The sequence below is a fragment of the Melospiza georgiana genome, chromosome 3 (assembly GCF_028018845.1).
Source record: "Melospiza georgiana isolate bMelGeo1 chromosome 3, bMelGeo1.pri, whole genome shotgun sequence".
Lineage (NCBI taxonomy): Eukaryota > Metazoa > Chordata > Aves > Passeriformes > Passerellidae > Melospiza > Melospiza georgiana.
This window is the reverse complement of record NC_080432.1, coordinates 54,587,598-54,607,561: the sequence shown is the minus strand read 5'-3', so window position 1 is coordinate 54,607,561 and position 19,964 is coordinate 54,587,598.

Here is a 19,964-nt window from a genome sequence, read left to right as displayed (position 1 = left end):
AGAGATATAGATTAAACTCAGCTTGGAACTATGAGGGTCAAGGAGGAAAGCTGCAAAAATGATACAGATGGCATTTTTTCACTGACAGACCCTGGGAAGCTTCCCTATTGTTGCAGTCTAACATCCAAAGTCATGTACTCCAAAAAAAATTATCTGAGAACTATTCCTAGGCCAAATCCCAACCTGAGAAGCAGTCTCTTCTGACACCTGACATCTACTTGTGTCAAAAGAATGAGGAGCCTCTGTTCCCTTCCCTCCTTGGGAGGTACATTTTTCACCTTGCTTGTAAGACCTGGCTTTCTGTCTGTGTCTGTGTTACCTGCTATGCAAATCAAAGAAATCAAGAGCCTGGCCAGAAAAGATCCAACAGGTACTGAGAGGCAGATTTTCAGATGAAACCTTGAGCCTGCTGTTGAGACAACAGGACAGCTGATGCTGCTGCTCTCAGTGAAGCAGAGGTGGGTGACAGACCCACTGCCACTGGGGGCTTGCTGCCTTGTCAGTGGGCCAGGGCCGTGTGGGAGGTGGGGCTGGGGGTCACAGCATCCTTGGGACAGGTTGGCATTTTTTCTTAGGAAGAAACACCCTCAGTCTTTTCTCCTGCTGCTGCACCAATCAATTCAACACTGCTGGGGCTGCTCTCTGGCCCTATAGCCAGTCAGTGTGGGTCAGTCTGCAGCCACAGTGTTAAACTGCCTTACCCCATCAATCAGGTGCTTACATCCACCCTGCCTGTGAGGGATGCCTCCTGCTTTGTGCCAAGGAACAGCCTGGGACTCTGATAACTGTGGGGCAAAAGCTTGGCAGGGACCACCGTAGCAGTCCAACACTACAAATGACTGCATTTTAGAGACCAGAATCTGCTTTTCCAGGACAGGTGTATCCAGAGTATCTTAGTGGCGTGTTCAGGAATGCCTAACTCCTTGGCACAGATGAGGAATGGTGTGTGTCAGCTGTGGGAGTAACTCTGAGGGTGTAGTTAGATGCAGTGCAGATCTATTTCACCTGCTAGGGCAACTATATAAACTGGCACTGCTTACTTTACAGCCTGCCTTATGCACATGTTACGTGTGAAAAGGGCAATTTTTTAATGGTATACAACAATTCCATCTGAACAGCCAGTGTGGATGAAGCTATATTGAAAAAAGTTATGTACATCAGTGTAGATATAGGTCTCTGCACTGATTGTTTATCAGTTTCTTTCCCTTGTTTATTTATCTAAAGTGTGCCAGTAAAGGCAAGTTTGTACCACTGTGTTCTCCAGAGCATGGCTGTGCAGCTATAAAGAAGCAAATATCATTAAAAAATTACATGGCTGTTTGGATTAGGTTTGAGTGCTTACAGCAAGTTAGTCTATCTTCACAGGGTAATTTCCCAGGGTGCTGGAGGCTGAGCAGGAGAAAGGATCAGAACGGGGCTGACCTGTGTTCTTTTTCATAACATGAAACTAGAACTTTGTGGGGACAGCATTTTTCTGTGGGAAAGAACACAGCAGAGAGACAAATCTTTCCAGCCCCTATTGCAGCAAGGATGTGCTGCAGAGCCATTTCTTGCTCCCACCACTGCCAAGACATTCATGCTGGAGGCAGCTGATGGTCATTTCTAATCAGAATTTTTATGTACCAGAAAACTACGTTTTATGACGCTTACAAGTCAATGCTTTTACAAAGGAGATTTTCAGTGGGGAAAATGTTTTTCAGCAATGGTAAACTGAAATACCCTCTTGAAAACCTCTTATGAGTTTCATTTTCTTCATGAAGCAAGATAGCAAAATGACAAGTGTTTCCCAGCAAACAACAAATTATCTATAAACTTCCTTTTCTTTTTTTTTTCCCCCCAAAAATAGAACTGATCTGGGAATTTTTTCTCATTAAAAAGTTGTATATTTTACTTTTGATTTTGCTTTAGAATGCAAGCATTTTTAAAGATAAGTTCTCCCCCTTATCCCATTTTCTGGTCCTAAGTAGCCCTTCAGGGTCCTGAGGAGGGTTGTACTTAGTATAAGCAAACTGCATTTTTGGACAGATATCAGAAAATACTTTTAATGGTAGCCTGGAAAAGGAAAAACTGGTATTCTCAAGCACATCTAACTACATGAGGCAAAATGTGTTATGAGGTATGAACTTTACTGTAATATTTTACCATTAGTCTAAACAATTCAGGAAGTATTCAGTGAAAATACGTTAACTAAAACCTAAGCTATGTCAAACCACACACTCATCTACATTTAAAATAAACATTGTATGGAGGAGAACCAGGTCTTCTGCATGATCCATGTTCTGCAACCAAGACAATTTGGCTATTAGTTGTGTGCTTTCCTTTTTAAGGCACCAAGAGATTTTCCTTTACAAGGTTTTCCATACATGCAAACGGGGGTGTTTACCAAGGCCACCTGTCTGAAAAATGTGAGCCTCTCACTTCAGTCTGGTTTTACCTTAGTGTGAATCAAAGGGCCCATGGAATTCTCCATTGGCCTGCAGTGGTGATGGCTTGGCACAGCTGCTGCTTCTGTGACTGTGGGCGCCTTTGGAAAAGTCGGATGCCCGTTACTCTCACTCAAAGCCAGCAGGATTGCTCAGAGCAAAAATCAACGTGGAACTACTACATATCCTGCTTGTCACAGCCTGCATCTTAATTTTCTTTCTTTTTTTTTCTGTATCAATTTAAAGAAAGGAATTGTGAAAAATGTATGCTGTTGTGTAAGTTCTTCTAGTTGACTTCAGGAAGTGTTATCTGGAATGGCAGTTGTGAGCACACAAACTCAGCAGACTTATCTGCGTTATCTAATTACCAGACTATAAAGTTCTGCTGACATTTCCTTTTGATAAATACAATACACTGCTTTCTTTATCTATCTGTATTAAAGAAACAATGTTCTCCTAAATCCAACCCCATGCATACTTTTTACTAAAACAACATTATAAACCCCAAGACTAACAGAAATGTTGTCACAACGTCAACAGTCTTAAATGAAAACAGTGGCTTTCAGATGAAAAGCATTATCTAAAGGTGGTAGGAAACCACTACAAATCTCAATGTTTTAACTGTGAATAAGCATGAAACAGATTTCACAGATATTTATTAATCAAAAAAGAGACCTAGGAAAAGAAAATGGTGACAAAGAGCAGCAGTATTACATGTATGCTTACATTTCTTCACTAGTGCTGTGTTTACACACAGAAATAGAGAATCAGAATCATTTAGGTTGGAAAAGATCCTTAATATCAAGTCCAACTGTTAACCCAGCATTGCCAAATGCACCACTAAACCATGTCCCCAAATGCCACATCTACACATCTTTTATATGTTATTTTATACTATAAATTACTGTTTACCATAAGGTGTTTACTCCAGGCTAGACTTTCAGGCCTTACTTCTGCACATGCACAGGAGGGTTTTGGAAGATTGTGGAAAGCAGTTGTGCCAAACTAGCTTTGCTGCTGGACGTCTACAGGTAATAGACATCAAGGAAAATGCCTCTGAACAATGCTTGTTGCTGTTTGATTTTCTGTTGTCTCCTGATTCACCAGGCTCAGATGCCTCCTGCATTGGGAAGAGGAAGGGCAAGAGGCAGCCAAGGGTTGTTGTAGGGTTGAGGTAAGGCAGGACATGGCTTTGCCTGGGGAATGCTGCTCCTCTGGACAGTGTCAGGGTGGGGAAAGGCAGGTGAGGAACGTCCCCCCCAGCTCTGTGGGGTATCCACAGAATCCACAGTCAATTCCTCCCTGGCTGTGCTTGATCTGAGCAAGGAGCTCTGACAGAAGGCAAAAGTGACCTGGAAACCTTTCAACACCTGCAGCACCAAACCCCCAGTTTGTACGCTCTCTGCATTTGCATTTACCTCAATGAGAATTCGGCACCGGGGGGGCCACTATGGCTGGGAATCCTTTGGCACCTGCACTCACCCCACAGGCACTGTGTGCCTCCACCTCTGTGACCAGCTAACCAGGACACACCAAAAATTAGAGGCTGCACAAATGTTCAACAAAGGAAATGGTATGTTCAGTGCTTTTAGAATCTGTGCTTTAAAAAAAGAAGGAGCTCACAAGTGAAAAAGAAAAGCTGTGATAAGATGTAAACACACGTTGTAGATCAAATGTAGCCACCGAGTTCTGGGGATGTTCCAAAGATCACTTTTCTATCAGTTAGAAAAGATACCCATTTCTGTCAGAAATGCTAAAGGAAGTGTTAATGACTGGAATAAATAACAGGTGCTGGGAGCAGCTGTTACTGATTAATGACTTGTCTTTTTTTAAATAGGTTTTCTGTTGGGGGAATCAGAAGTTTTCAGTAATGCTCCATTGTAAGACATTAGAGGAATGGTTTTTTTTCCTTTCTCTAATAATGTGCTCCATTATTTCTAAAGCTAAACAGATTCAAGATTTAATCTAAATTAATATTTGAATTTCAGGCCATCAATAATTGAGGAGGATTCAAACCACAATACTTCTCAATTACACAAATTACTTGCTTTCTTTAATTTATTTTTTCTGCCAATTTCCTTCTTGTTTTCTCTCACTGTTTTTGTTCCCTGCTCTCTCCTTCCCTTTACCTCTCTACACCCCTCTTTCTTTTTACCTGAGCTACCTGGAGATGGTGCTTCCAATGCTGGTTATATTTGGCCCTAAAGTTGGTTTTTTAATAAGCATAGGAAGGATGATGAGATTGAATGTCACAAGAAAGACTGCCACTGTTGCCATTTCTCAATGATGAAGTAATTTAGAAGTCACTGAGGACAGCTCAGGGAAAACATCTGCTCTGTGCCTTGAGGCCATCAGGGAAACAAACAAAACAGTGTGATGGAAAAGAATACAGAAAATACAGTAATAATTAGAATTAATTCTTATTAAATAATTTTATATGCATGTAAACCCACTACAGAAATAATGTCAACTACCATAATACCTCAATTTTAGCAAAAATGGCACAGGGGCTTCTATCCTGGCCCCTCTGAAGTCAATGGCAAGGCTGGCATTGACTCAGATGAAGACAGAATTTCTTACAGAAATCTAGGTCACTCAAGACTGCCTTTCCAGTAGTCTAGAGCCCCATCTCCCTGCATCCTGAAATGTCAATTCCCATTTCTGCACTTCAAAGCAGGTGGCCTCATAACTGAATGGACTTCAGAACTGGTGGAGGTGGTGGGGCACGTGGAAAGGCTTTTGTGTCATAATAAAATGTTAGAGTTTCCTCACTAAAGAGTAAGTAAATATGAGCACTAAGAACAATTTCAAGAGCTTAGCATGCTTTAGAAAAGTATTCTTGTTCCTATCAACTGTGAGGCAATAGTAGAGAAAATAAGGAATAGAATTCAAGCCTTAATAAGGCTTTACCATACCTGAGGCATGTCATGTGTTACATACTCTTCCTAGGTGAGTTTCTGTACTTAATGTTCATTAAAATTCTTTCTCTCTTTCTTTTCAAGCGGTAATTTAAAAACATCACCAAAGACAAGATGCAGTATGAAATAAACACAGAGATTTTTCCCAGTTTAGAGACAGAGCTGAAGTCTTGCTTTGCATCCGGACCGTTTGTGAGCATACAGAAACTCTGAGTTATCTTCATCTGATCTGGTTTTTCTTCATTTACTCGTCTGAAGTCGTTAAAAATGCTGTCAAGCCATGACTTCCATATACTGACCAACTTAATTCTCTTTGCTCACACAAGGAAAACATACTTATTTTGCAACAGAGCCTTAACTGGGGAGAGCGCTGCACTATTCTATACAGCACTGGTTAGTTGTGACAGTTTTGAAGAGAAAGCAGATACAACTGTTAATATGAGGGGAGGAGGAGAAGGTTATGGCTAGGCAGAAGGTAACAACATGCATGACGTGGGCCAGTAGCTCATGATCTATGAGGATAAATCAGCTTGTGTTGTGTGCTGTTCACCATGGCACCCACCGAGTGTGGTTTCAGGTGTAATGGCACTGGCTATGTCCCCAGTGCCATCTCCCAAGTGCTGTGACACCAGGGCTCTGTGTGCTCCCACTGAAACCCCGCACGGCCCTCAGCCCACTTGTAAAATGTGGAGATTGAAGGTTGATGGAGCAAAGACACATGGATATGGTCCCAAACAATTCTAGAACATCCTGCACAGTGGTGTCTATTTGCCATCCACCGGCTGTATTTCTCACCTGTAACCACATCTAAGATTTTTTTAGCTGACATGACCCAAACAAAAACAGTCTCTACATTTAGAATTGCTGATTCCTATGAACACTTCACAATGGTTCCAAGGAAACATCCTGGGCCTAAAACAGTTTCCAAAAACATAAAGTACCAGCCTTAAGGGATATCTTTGGATGTGCATCCAAGTCATGACCATCTCCAACTGTTTTAAAGTTCTTGAAGAAGTATTCCCTCTCCCCAAAGAAATCCATTCCACAGTTTTCAGCATCCCTCTCTGACAACCAGGATTTCAAATCCCTTTATCTGGAGACAAACAGAAAGAGTGTGCTTGTGGTGAATAATTTGAGCTGATATTCTTGCCAGCTGTTAAGGGACACATGCAAAAAAAGAAAAAAAAAATCAGTGACATCTGGTCAGCACTGATATGTCCTAACAGAAGTATTTGTTTGGGAGTGGGGAAGGGGTGGTGGGGGTGAAGAGAAATACCATCTCCTTGCACCTCCTTGCCCCCTTTTGAAAACTGAAAGTGATAACATTGACCACAGCAACTGGAACAAAAATTGCAACTTACATCATGGGGAAACAGTGACATTACATTAGCCCTTATTACACAATGGTTGAGCAGTTGCTTTCACACACTAAGCTTTCAACTTTAACTTTTTTTTCCCCTTAAGCTACACAATGGATTTTTTTGCTGAGTTGGAAAATATCAGGAGACAGGCAGAAAACCTTCCTTTTGTTCCTTCATCCTGCCAAGCACCTCATCATAAAGATTTTTTCCCTTCTGTTCTGTTTTTCTTTCCCAACTTCCTTTCCCCTTTTCACCCTCCCCCACTTTTTTGTCAAATAAATGTGACTAATTAACAGCATGGCTCCTCTCCACTAAATCGTAAAACCACCTCCTTTAATTTCATGAAGGTGATAACACTGCATCCTGGTTTCTTCTTGGGAAATAGACTTGTAAACTACCTTCCAAAGTGCTTTAATTCAAGTGATGGTTTTCTTGGGCCTCAAACTGGAGGACAAGCTGGCTTTAGTTCAATAGGAACTTCAGCTCTCTCCTTCTCTTTTGGGCCTGCTCACTGAGGTACACCCAGCACAAGGCAGTAGATAATAGAAATCCCAGAATGGAAATGCATAAAAAAAAGTTGTTTCCTGGGGTCAACAAAGGACAGGAAAAGAGCCAACAATCACTTAAATAAACAGTATTCAGAGAAACAAAAAAAAAACCACTCACAAAAAACCCAAAACTAAAAACCCACAACAACAACAAAAAAACCTCAATGCCCAAAATACCACAAAAAACTCTCAAACCAAAAAATGCCAAAAAACCCCTAACAAATGCCCAACCCCCCCTTGTCTGTACAAACTGACTTACATATGAGGGAAGCAATGGTTTAAAGCAACCCACTGCTCATTCTGCTTATGTTTAATACTGTTAGGAAAAGGAAATCAAAACCAAATAAAATTTGTAGGGCGCTTATTCTCAGAAAAACAACTTTTCCCCCTGCTTCCCATCTCATAATTATAGTCTGTTTTTATATAACAATTTTCATCATCAGAGCAGTAATGTCTGCAGGGTGGACATTTCCTGGGGATTATTAACTAGCTGAAGGTTAACGACTTTCTGCTGCACCTCAAACCAACAGCTCCTCCCGACTGCTCAGTAACTCTTTAAAAATATTGCTTATCAAGATTAGAAGAGTGGAAGACTAATCATGAGTTTTGTACTTGACAGATATCTTAGAAGAAGCATGACAAGAAAGAGATGAAAAATGTCTTTAGCTGCAAGAAAAAGATACAACAGGGGGAATTCATTATTTCTGAATTCTGCACTATGATTTACTGTTAACATGGCAAAAATCACCCATACTAGCAATAATGCCAGTAAGTTCTGACTTCTTAGAGAAACCATAGGGCACTTGTAGGGGAGAAAAGGCAAGTGAATTTACCCTGTTGTGAGAAAATGCTTTGCCTTCAGTTCCAGAATGCTCAAGGAAAAATCCAAATTTGACAATAGGCAGATGATCTGCAAATTTAAAGCATGGAAAGCCATTTGCTCTCCAATGCAATGGCTCAGGTGTCAGAACATAGCTTTGAGAGTTTCCTGGTTGGAAAAGTTTAGTCTTGCAGAAAACAGTTTTAAGGCAGGTGACAAGAGTCAGGGCTCTGAGAAATCTGTGGAAATGGTGGGTCTGGCTCTTCTTGAGAACCTGTGTAAAGAAGGGCACGCGAGGACACGTGATTTATCTTTGTCATTCTTTTGAGCTCTGCTTCTCACATTTCCCTCTGCACTTTGGTGTTAGACACTGGCTCTCTGCTCACAAGGTGGGTGAGGTGTTCTGAGTAAACCCAGTAGGTATGAGAGACCTGGAGTCTCCTTTAAAGGAAGGAGCCCTAACTCTTGAATAGCTGCTTCCAGAAACACAAAACCTATCAGAACACATGTAAAGATCAGCTGAGACACTCAATTCTATCTAATCTGCTTCTTCCTCATTGCAATCTCTTCTTGGAAACATGAGTTCAAATGGGTGAGACATTTCAGGCCAAGAGAGAAGAGGAATACTTGTGTCTCCAGTTTGCTGTGGTGCTACTTTTTACCTTGTGAAGCCTTGTGCATGGAACTCATGTCCTGCAGGATATCAGTAAAAAGCTATATACGTCCCTAGCATTTAAGGCCTCAAAACAAGAATTCACTGGCACACTAGTTCCTTCTGTCCATATGTTCAGTGGCTGTCTTTGCTCTATAAGAAAAATCCAGTATATTCCATATCAACATCAAAAGGTTAAAGAAAAGTAATTCTTTATTCTAGTACTTAGAATTACTTATTTATTTTAAATTTATTTATCAAACACCTAGAAATAAAGAAATGAAGCAAATATAAATATATATATATATATTTCTACACATGTGTATCTTAATCCCTATCTCTGACATACATGCACACATATACCACACACATCACCATATTCTGTTTCTTTCTATGGACTCCTCAGAGATTTTAAAATTTATTTCATGAAATTTAATTGTTCCTTCAAATATTTTTGAGACTGTCTTCAATGAATTTCTGATGGAGTGAGTGGCAGCCATTATCTTCTTTAGAACTCCCACAACTAGAATATATTTTTGGACAAAGGTGTTCTCACAGTCAGGAGAGGGGTCTAGTACTTCTGGATCATAGTTCTCACACTGAATTGATGACAAGCTATTGGGCTAACTCCTGTGCTTCAATTTCCTGTCTCCAAAAACTGAATTGTTGCACTTGTACTTCTTGTAGTGTTTTAGAAGCACCTCTGAACATTAGCACTCCAGTTATTCCCTCCAAAACAAAGCAGAAATAGCAGTGGGATCAGTTCTGTCAGGAAGTAAGTAGCAGCCTCAGAGACGGCAAACAGCCCTTCAGAGAGCATACAGCACTCCAAGTACAGTGTAATCAGCACTTCAGGTGCAATGGCTTGGGAAGAAAAGTGTTGTATAATTAGGTGAGCAGAAGTGGTGAGGTTCAGTGGTGAGTGGCAGCGAAAGCCTTTTGGATTATGAGTCCTTTTAGAGCAGCCAGAACTATTTATTTAAATTGTTGATCTTGTGTGGCTGATTTTCAATGTTTTTTATCACTGAAGCAGCATTGAATTACAGAGTGTCACAGGTCGAATATGAGTGCAGAACTATCAGATGATCTGACTGATAAGAAACATTTCTGTGGTAGAATAACTGACAAAATAAAAGCCAGTCACAGCAGGAACATTGCTCTGAACTGAGCTTAACTTTATGAGGATCAGTCTAAAGGTTGCGATAACAAATAACCAAATATTAATCTTATTTACATGATTCATTCAACCGAGGCACCTTGAGTCAGCAGGGAAGGATCAGGTACTAACACACAATAAAGTCATAGGATGGGATTGAAATTACACCTTCCAGGACCTTGTACAGGAGCTAAACAAGACTGAGGCACAAAGGGATTGATTTGGAAACTCAGTTCCCCATTGCTGGGTACATGCTTGGTACCATTTAGCTTCTGAGCTTTGGATCACATAGTTCCCTAAAATTCCCTCATCCATAAAGCTACAGGAGCTTTATGATTCTGGGGGCAGGCACTTGCCTTCAGGCCCAGCTCACTGAACTTTGGAAACATCTATGCCCTGCCTGAGAACCCTAACAGGGCTGACCTCTGGATCCTAATGCACCCCAAGACATGGAGGCCCATTCAAAGGATGCTAGGTGGGGTGGGGTGGGTGATTGCTTAACTCACTGAGCACAAAGAGAAAGACAAAGTGTGAGCATAGAAGGAAAAAATGTATGGTTTGCAGACATCGTAGTTTGCTGATAAACTGGCAGCAGCAGAAATGATGCAGATGATCCTCTCAGCTGAAGAATTAGGAAATTTAGTGGGGAGGAAGGCAAACATAGTCCTATCCAGAAGAGAGTCCAGTTGAAGATAATGGCATTCATGCAAACAGTTCATTGCTCATAACCTGTGATGGTCAAGCTGATAGCCAAATTAAATAGCTGAACTAGATTCTTGTTTAAGGAGCGAGAGAAGAAATTCTGCTTTGACAGAACTGAAGACTGGCCTATCCAAACTAGAAATTGAAACAAATGCAGATAACTTCTGTGAAGTTCATACAGAAAAATCTGAGGAATTAGTATGTGCTGAAAAAAAGTCTGTTGGAGACAGTTTGCCAGCAGTTTGTGACTGCACTATTCCTATGAACCTTGCAGAACTTTACAAGCAACTCAGAATTAGCACTAATAGAGGCTATTTTGGGTCACAGAGAATTTTCAACTGTGAGGTATTTCTGATTTTTCTATTCCTCCTTTTCTCTTGATGCTTTCTGATCCTCAGCTGCATTGCAGAGCCTGACATGGCAGGGAGGTCAGCTTCAGCAGGTAAGATCAAAGCCCACAGGCAGGCACAGCTTCACACTGTGCTCTCCGGCCAACCCATTTTCATTAATGGAGACACAATCCAAAGACTGCTGCAACTCTTGGCACATATGTAGCTGTGGGACTAAATCCCTCCGTACTGGTTTTTGCAGAAACACAACAGGGATCTCTGCTCCTTGCTCTGGCCTGTCATCTTTTCAGTGATTGCAAGTAACAAAACAGAGAAGTGTGTGTGTTTGAGCAGCACATTCTGCAGTAGGTGGACGGGGTCACGGCGCGTGTGCATGGCCCGAGTGGCAGTGTGCAGTGTACGCCTGAAGCAATGTGCACTTACAATTAGTTGAATTTCACTGTGTTGGAGATGGAAGCTGACAGGCCACCACACAAAACCTCCCTGCAGCCAGACTCATGCTGAGATCCAGAGCGGAAAAGGATTTTAACTGAAAGGCTTTGAAGGCTTTAAATATGGAGGCAGTGAATTCATGCACTGTTTACCTTTGCAGGCCTGGCTTTGACTCTGTCTTTCATTTTGTTTTAATGAAGTAGGTGGTCTCATGTAATTCCCAATTACCGTAAAACTCCAGTGCCCTAAACCCCATAGTTTACAAGTTATGAATATTCACTGAGGCTCATCAAATTCTGAAGAGCTGACCATATTGCAGTATTTAGACATAAACAGCTCAAAACAGGTGTATCTTCACAGAACTGTCTATTACAGGCAGGTAACAGCTTCTGAAGAAGCATGTGCTGGTGACTCCACTGGGATACTGGATTAAGTGGACCAGAGGTCTGAGCCACTGTGGAAATTTGTTTCCAGCTGAAAGAGCATTCTGCCATTCACAGTCTATTTATTCCAGTACTGATCTAACTTAAGAATAGATCAAATTATTCAGAGGAAGGTCAGAAACCTCACAGGTGCAATTCACCTCTGGATGATGTTTCTATCTGTCCCTGAATATTTTTTCCTGGTTTGTAGTCTAAGAGATGAAGACTAGTATATAACATACAATGCATGTTTTAGCTTACCCATTTATGATATCTGAATGACATTCTTCTTAATACAAATCCTCACCCTTTGTAATTCACAGACCTTACATCCCACAGCATACTGTGCAGATGGGCTCATCCTACAAACTCTACATCTTGGCTCGGTCATTTAACTTCCTTGCCCACAGGACATTCATTCCAACTCTTTATCCATGGCAGCAAAATTTACCTTGCACCTATCCTACTAGTAAACCTCTGAGCAAAGTAAGCTTAACTTCATTTGAACTGAGAAAGGATAGTAGAAAGGCAAGGCTTCAGCCAAAGCCCAGATAGCTCAGTTGTTATCACATATACCTCTGACTTGCAGTCCTCTAAGTGGTTGCTCTTCATCCTCCTGCCTAGAGATGGACTGAGGATCAGGTGAGACCAATGGCTACTAAACCATTACTTCCTCCTATGGCCTTCTGAATACTTTTAGCTAGCAAGCAAGCAACAGCTTTCTTTTAGATTTTGGTAACACCCTGAGAATTCCCACTCTTCAGACTGTGAGCTACAAGGGAATTCAGTGTGCACAGACGGCTTTGCTTGTGGACCATGTTCATTAATGGCCAGACTGAAGCTGCTGAAAGTTTCCATTTTTTTGTTTTGTTGAGAGAAATCAAACTGGGGGATCACCAATGAGAACTGAAAGGGAATATCTTTCATGCAGATGTATCACTTATTTCTCTCCAGCTCTAGAGAAATGCTATAGAGATTATATGTGCTTGTGAGGACCACTTCCAGCCTTCCACATGGATTGCCTCTAGCCACAGTCCATCTGATGATGGAAAAGGAACTGTGGGAGCTCAGGAGGGCACCACATGAGGGATAACCATGTTTTTTTTTTGAATCTACTTTGAGAATTGAGTGCTACTTTGCTTTGTACCTAGTCTGCCAATGAACAGTGATGCTTGATGTAGGTGACAAGGACATTTGTGTTTGTGTGAGAGGAGCACGTATGGTAAAGACCTGCACAATGCACAATGTGCAAAAGAGAGATTCCTCCTAATTTTAAGGCCTCTCTCATTCCTTGTCCATATCCCATGCATCTATGTGTCATAACTGTACTAGCACACAAACTTCTCATGAACTGAAGTGTTGGGAGTAGCTCATTCAGATGTCAGGTAATCCATGAGCAGCATGGATCCTTCCACTTGAAGATTGCCTGATGGGAACTCACCATCTTAATACTTCTGTATGTGTCCCTGAAAGGGAAAACAGATATTTACAAGGTGCATTTTCCACTTTTTGAGGTTTGGTTTGACAGCATTGCTGGAGGTTCTGACACCCTTCACTGCTTTTCTTCTTGTCTGCAGTGGGGCAGGCCCAGCTTTACCTTATGGAAAACATCACTGGCCGGCACCAGGCTGGCTTTGAGCAGGCTTTGGAGCACCTGTTGGTGCCCTAGCTAGCCAGACCATCCTGGCATCTCTGATGTCCCATGGCAAAATGAGCATTCCCAGGAGGTGTCTGAAGGTAGGTGGCTGTGGCTTACAGTGTAATTGAAAGTCCTCCTCACAAAATCTTCTTCTTAGTACTTTATCTCCTCACAACAGGGAAGGTATCAGCTGCTCAGAGAAACACTGATCAAATAAAAGATCAAAGCTCTCCTCTCTAGGGCATTATTTTTTATTAAGCTCTCAAAGTTCACATTTTATTTCTTCCTACATTGTTTTAACATCTTAGATTGAGCTCACTTTGTCAGGTCCTCCCTCACATAAGCTTATTAAAGTTCTTTGGACATATCTGCATGCGAGCCCCGATGTCCCTACACGCACATCAGTGAAAGTTGGGCTTAGGCCTTGCTCCTGCTTTGCAGACAGAATTTTAACTATAGACCCTTAGGTCCCAGGGAGTGGGCTTGATAGCCTGATGGGTCCTTTCAGAGCCCCATGCTCCCACCAACACTCTTCTGGGGCCACCAAAAAACAACGATATCCACCTGCAGGGCACTGCTGGTGGCCTTACTACCCCTCAGCCTCCCCAGGATCTGTGTTGACAAGAGGTATTTACCACTTCAGATGACTCCCCTTTGCCCTGAAGTCTTTTGTTGGCTCAAAGAGCAGATGTGGTGCAAGCAACAGCAGTGCCAGCTTCCCCCAGCACTCACCTGGAGGGAGCAGCTGAACGAGAGGAGGAGGTGGTTCAGCCCTACTGATTTTTCCATTCTTCAGCCTTTTAGCTGAGCTGGCCTCAAAAAAGCACCAATTACTGCCACCTGTAGCAGTGGCCTTGATGATGTGGAGAGCTGTCAGCTGGGAAGTGGACTGACACAACCAGTTCATTTCACATAGGTCAGCAAACAGCCATCAGATTAAAATGATTTTTGTTCGCTATCGACCTGGGCTCGATTGGAACCAGTGACCCAGAGATGAAAGGCTCAGAAAGAAGGGTTTCTATCTGGTGTATGGTCACACATCACTTCTGTCTCCATCTCTCTCATTTTCTTGTCCAAAATGCTTTCTTTTCTTTTTTTTTCCTCCACCCAAAAAATTAGAAATCCATCCTCTACTCTTTTAATTGCAATGCACCATATGGGGATCTGTTGAGGTTTTGTTAAGGCTTCAGTAATCTATTAGTCATTCTCCCCTTTGTGTTACAAAAGATTTATCCTTCAAGAGGCATGTATTGATTTCAGCATTTCTGCAGCTTGTTTGAATTTGGAGGGTACTTGGGGAAGTAAACCAGAGTGTAGGTTGAAATCAACAACAGTTGCAACAAAGCGTGAACAAGAATCAGTCTTACAGAGACTTCAATATGCAAACTATACAAGGAAAAATTAAAATGAATGGGACAGGATTGTATGTATGGGACAGGAATGCTAGTAGCCCAGGCCTGATACTTTTGATGAATAAAGCAATGTTCTCTTGGATCTGAAATGTCTCTAACCATTTTTAAAATATGAACAACTCTTTAATTTTATCTTATCACCCCATTCTCTCTCTTTTTTTGTTCCTTAGACTCCCCCTACAACATATAAATGAAACTTCTAACCTTTTTTGTTAGAAAAAAGAACATATACTAGAAAATGAATATGCTTGACAAGTTTTTTGTGGTAATATACTATTCCAGAGCCTCTTCATTTATTCTTTGTTAGAGAGACCTTCCCTCTCATCTATGCTTAAGTCCCACTGTAATAATAGGATCCCAAATATTCTCCTGAATTGTTGCTTATGAAATTCACAAGATGCTCACAAATCTTAGTTTTATTTTAGCACATGCATAGGTTTATTTTTCTTTTAAAGTCAGGGTCAAAACAAATAATAGGACTAAAGTAAAATTTTAGGGCTTATACAAGCGATGCCAGTAAAGATGTGGAACTCTGCAGTGGTTCTCCTTGCCATGATCATGACATTAATGCCCATTTTTTAAGGATGGCAAAGAATATCCACATAAAAATGCTACATTCTTTTTTCTTCTAAATTAATAGTGCAAATATGGTAGCCCACTACTTAAATCAATGTAATTTTCAGGCATTCAGAACAAGGCATTTTTCTAGAACCATATTCCCCTGTAAAATTCATTATCTGTGATAAACTATTCATTTTGATTAAACCTGTAATCCGTCCCCTAAAACACTGGTTATTATCATCCTCGCTACAGTTCAGCAGTACCATCATCATCCTCACCACCATCATTACCATATGAATCACTGGTAATAACTGATTTTGTTGGGATAATTGCTTCTTTGTCATGTCTGCAGTTGCATTTCCAGCACATGGGTGATGGTTGAGAACCTGGAATGGGCAGCAGTTAATTTCTCCAGACACTTTCATTTAACCCACAGAAATGTGCAGGCACTAGCCCTTATTCTGAAGCTTTTAGCATTTACAAGCTGGAGCTTGCTAACACACTGGTCTTTGGGTCTTTAGATAGAGAATTCTTTCTTTTTTTATGGAGAGTGTGTCCTTTATATTCAGGCTGTAATACTAGAAACAGAAAAATAGTTTTGGAAGGTACCCTGGGAGGTCTCCAAGTCCATAGCACTGCACCAAGGCAGACTCACATCTCCCTTCCTGAGAAATACTTTCTATCTGCTTCTTTCAGACTTTTAGTGTCACAGATCCTGCAGCCACTCCTAGTGATTCAGTTGGGCGCTTCACTGTCACAACTGTCAGAAAGATTTTCTCATGTCTGTCTGTTTTCCAATGTCTAAACTCCTGACTTGTGGATAAGGAGAGCAGGTTATTCTCTTCTTTACTGGAGACCTTTGCATATTTGAAGACTCTTATCCTAGTGCCAATCAGACTTTTCTGAATATAACAGGCTGAAATTATTCAGCCTTCTCTCATCTTCTTGGGGATTCCTCCAATTTCTGTGCATCTGGCTTCAACAGCTATACTCAAATTTGCACAGAGCACCAGTAGTGAGCTAACTTCAGGACTGTCACACTGACAACACCTGCTGTAAAGTAATTAGATACATATAACATAGAAAATAAACTATAAAATTACATATAGTTATGAAAATTAGCAGAACATCTTATACAAGCCAAATTAATACAGCAGTGGCATCATTCATTCAGAGTGTACAACAACTGCAGTCTGACACAGTCCTGGCATGAGGCTGGTACCTGTGGCTTTACCAGTTGTTTTTCTTGGGAAGAACACTATTCTGCCCTTGAAAAATTACTGGACTAGATATTTTTGCCTCTTTCCTGGAGAAGTCACTTCCAGATTAGAAGATTTTGACCTGTTTTTGTCTAACTACAACAGATTCTAGAAATAAGATTTTTTCTTATGAATTGTACAGCAATATTTTTTGCTGAGAGGTCTTACTCAATGGACTTTCGAGTGGGTTTTTCCCATCTCTTGTGCACACAAGACTATGCAGAATACCTTTTTGTATGGTGCTGTGTGATAATCTGCTTGTTCAGTGAGGTAACTGGACCCAGGGCAGCTCCAAACTCAAATCTGTGGCTAAAGGAATGCTGAGCCTTTGTTAGGAAGTCCTGTTGAGAGATGCAGGAGAAACCACCTTGGATCCATGCAGCACTAATACAGCTGCATGGTTGCTAGAACAAAGTTTCCTTGGCTTTGACTAGGGTGGAAAGAGTTTGTGCTTCCCTGGAGTGTGGGCAGAGCGAGCTTGTGTTAGCCTACAAAGGTTTTTGCAGCCAAACCCCAAGTCAGTGATGCAGAGTCTAGGCATTTCTTTATTATGTTCTGATTCATTCCAAAAACTCTGTCCCCTGGAGCTTTTTTGAAATACTGCCTAATCAGTTGTTTTCCAGCCTGACTGCAGTATACCATCAGCTGTCCAAGGAGCTAGTTTATGAAACAGTATTCCCATTGGAGTGCACTGAGCTAAAAGGTAAATGTTTAAGGTTACCCCAAGACAGACAGAAATGTGAATGGCTGTCACAAGTCTCTGATCCAAAAAGCCTGATAGCTCCAACACTGAGAAAGTCTCCCAACACTGCATTACTTCTTCTCCAACCAGTAGCTGTTTTGCAAGACCACAAAATCTGGTATTGTTCAACAGAGTGCTGATGCCTAAATATAATGGGTCCACAAATAGGACCCATTTCTGCAATGCTACAGAAAAATAATCAACACAGGAGGCAGTGCACAACACAACTAATGATGGAGTTGTTCAGGTTTGAAAAAGTGTTTATTGCTAGATATTGTGCAAGTTTTTGAAAAAATGTACACATAGCACCAAAGTCTCTTTCTTATTGTGTTTAGTTCCCTTGATGACTTATTTTTAGGCACAGATTCTGTCTACAAGCTATTTTTGGGTAAACCAGGGATTGCATGGTATGTTGACCAAAACAAATTGTGTGAATGCTGGTAAATGGAAGCTGTAGTTTTGTTCAGCTTTCCTGAGTATTTGCTGTGACAGGAAGTTCACTGTCTCTGGCTGAAGCACTAGGAATAAAAATGATGTATAATAATAATAGGAAATATTATGATATAACTAACATATATAACTATAGTCACTTTTGCTCTTTCCTCATTGATTTGCAGGAATAGTTATCTTAATCCCTTTTTATAATATTACATTGGGTTGCAATTTTTTGTTCTAAGAGGCATTAGTGCTGAACAATATAGTGACTCTTCTTAAAACCCAACAGCTTCCTCTAAAGGATGTTATAAGGGACAAAATTTAGAAAATTGATAAGGGAAAGCTAAACTTCACTAAATTGGTGTCTGGAGTAGCTAAAGACAATGAACACAATTTTTTAAACTACAGTAGTAACAAAAGAAATCCTGTTGATATGATAAATATTAAGAGATGAAGATTACAAAAACTGATTACTCAGATGTGGAAAAATAGATATTTCACAGCTTTTTTTCCTTTTCTTGATGTACTCCTATTTTCAAAGAATTATCTTTCAGACACTGCGTTACTGGAAGAAAAACAAGTCAATATCTTTCAGTGATAGCCATTCATGAAAGATCAGGGATCAGTAACTTACACACAGAAATTCAGAAACCACTGACTGATGAAATCCTCAGTTTGTTGACATTCAGTTTAAATCCACCTCAGAGCCGGATACTCCAGCTGTACAGGGTGCAAAACATTCAAAGAGAGCAAGTAGGATGATTCAAGAAACAGTGACCCAATTAGCCTACCATTTATCTGAGGCAAATAATGCTTAGACTAGTAAAGATTTCAATCAATAAGGAATCAGATGATGGAAATATTTTTTGGATTAATGACACCAAACAAAGTTGAAGTTGCCAGATAACTAACAACTACTTTAATGAGATTCAAAGACTTTAAAGTTCAAGTTTTCAAAATAACTATGGAAATAAAATATATTTCATACCGTATTCATGCTATAGGACACAAAATAGAACTGAAATTCTTTAAAATATCACAACAGATGATATTATAAACACATCAAGAGCTAGACATTGGCATGTATGAAAAAAAGGTGTCCCTGCATAATTATCTTTCAATGAGATTGTTCCTAGTGTGCTTGTCAACAGCCAGATGCAAGCCTCATCCTGCTTATCTTGGAGTAAAAATTGCCCTTCTAAATGTAAATTTACATAAAAAGATTAGTGGAATGCTTCAGGACACAGCAGTTCACATGGAGCAATGTGATTGTGTGTCCAACAAAACATCTTTAAAACTCCAAAACAGTGCATACTTAGGAGGAAAATAGGTGAGCCACTCCTGGAAAAAGTGGGTTTTCCTCCTGAAATATGACAATTTTGGAAAGGGGGGGCACTTACAGTGGACAAGCTGCTTGACCTATGGCAAAGGGGTCAAAGCAGTCCTTGGGTGCCTGCACAGGATTTGCATGTGACAGCAGTCAATCCTCACTTAATAGCCAAGAAAGATCAATGAAGTGGCTTTCACTGAACACCTTAAGGAGTTCAACCAAACAAAAAAATATATATATAAAGACACAAGTTTGTGAAGAAATACTTTCACAAGGTGAAAAAGTCAGGTTCAGGAAGGCCAAATCAGGCAAAAATGGACATGGAAGCAAGGCACACTCAAATAAGAAATTAGGTACATGTTTTTAAAATTTAAGGTCATTAAAATACTGGCATAAACTACCACAGGAGGTACCAGTTTCCTTTTTTTTCCCTTTAATTTCTACTCATTAAAGCAGGATGGGTGATCTGTTTTAATCAAGTACAGGTAATTAGGCTCAATATGGGAATAACTGGGAAAAAATATGATGGCATATGGTACGCAGAAAGAGCAGATGATCTAAAAATCCCTGTGGTCTTTGACTCTGTGCAAATATGAAATCTGTCTGATCAAATTTAGTGCCAGCCAAGTGCAGACCTTCAATTCTGGGCTTGCACTAGGACTGTCTTCAACGTCTTTGGAGCCAGGCAGGTCAGCCTAGTGTTACCTTAGGCATCACAAGTGGATGGACTCATTGAAGCAATGGAATGTTGAAACTGAGCAGGTTTACAGTATCTACCAGCTGTGACTGGGTCTGGCTGGGT